This window comes from Limulus polyphemus, unplaced genomic scaffold (assembly GCF_000517525.1).
Source record: "Limulus polyphemus unplaced genomic scaffold, Limulus_polyphemus-2.1.2 Scaffold822, whole genome shotgun sequence".
Lineage (NCBI taxonomy): Eukaryota > Metazoa > Arthropoda > Merostomata > Xiphosura > Limulidae > Limulus > Limulus polyphemus.
This window is the reverse complement of record NW_013666432.1, coordinates 281,445-282,828: the sequence shown is the minus strand read 5'-3', so window position 1 is coordinate 282,828 and position 1,384 is coordinate 281,445.

The window sequence follows — 1,384 nt, the reverse complement described above, 5'->3', positions numbered from 1 at the left end:
CCCACTGCTGAAAGGGCGAGCATGTTTGGTGTGACAGGGATTCGAACCCGCGACCCTCAGATTGCGAGTCGAGTGCATTAAAGGATGTCAGTTTTATTCTAGAGAAATAGAATTGTCGAACACCGTTGAATATTTTTTTTTATATCTGAAAATTATAAAGATAACAAGTGCGAAAAGTAAACCAGAATCTGTAAACTTAGTTCCATGGTTTTGGTTTCCGTTTTTTGCGTTACGAATCTTGATGTTGAGAGTAAACAAATTTCATGTATAGTACAAATATGCACGTTTCACAGAGTTCAGCTGTATTCAGCATTTTATTTTTTCTTTTTGTGTCAGGGTTTGAACGCCACCTGGCAGCTTTGTTATACTTTTGCGGTAAGAATTAAGTAATGATTAACAGAAGTTTCCACCAAGAGCTGTTACGAAACACGCTTGTGTGATACTGTGACAGTCATCACACACAATGTGACACACCCAATAAGCGATTCCCACGTTTCACATTAAATATCTCTATTTGTTTCACACATTGTAATTCATTGTAATTCACCAACAGCACATGACTTGCCAGTTCCATTCGCTGACTTTTAACCACAACAACACATGTTCGCTTGACTATAATTTATCACTATCACTTTTTTATGAGAATCAAATCCGTGCAACAGCGTTGTTGATGAACGCGTTGTGTTACGTGCCACGTTCCTTCAGCTCGACACCGTTTTAAAATACCACAAAGTAAATGTCATTAAGAAATATGTCATGAAATCGAAATGAAATAAGTAAAAAACATCATAAAATAGAACATGTCACGAGTAAAAAATGTCGTAAAGAAAAATATACCAAAGTAGAGGTTTTATAAATTAATTTGTATTTCTTTGTTTGTTGTTAAGCGCAAACCTACACAATAGACTATCACTGCGGGTATCGAAACCAGATTTTTAGCGTTTTAAGTATTACCGCTGAGCCACCAGGGGAGAGGGGGTGGAAAATGTCATAAAATCGAAGTGAAATAAGTAAAAAATATTATAAAATAGAAATGTGTCTGAGATAGAAACATGTCTTAAAGAAAAATGATACTAGGCAGAAGTGTCATAAACGAAAACGTCATCAAACTAAAATTTATAAAGATCTGAAAGAAGGTTCTGACATTCTCTTCTAAACTAGTGCGTTTAAACATACGTTTCAACTCTTTATCACTAGGTTTTAATCTGTTTATTGATCTAAACTAGTACGTTTAAACATACGTTTTAACCCTTTCTCACTATGTTTTAATCTGTTTATTGATCTAAACTAGTACGTTTAAACATACGTTTTAACCCTTTCTCACTATGTTTTAATCTGTTTATTGATCTAAACTAGTACGTTTAAACATACGTTTTAACCCTTT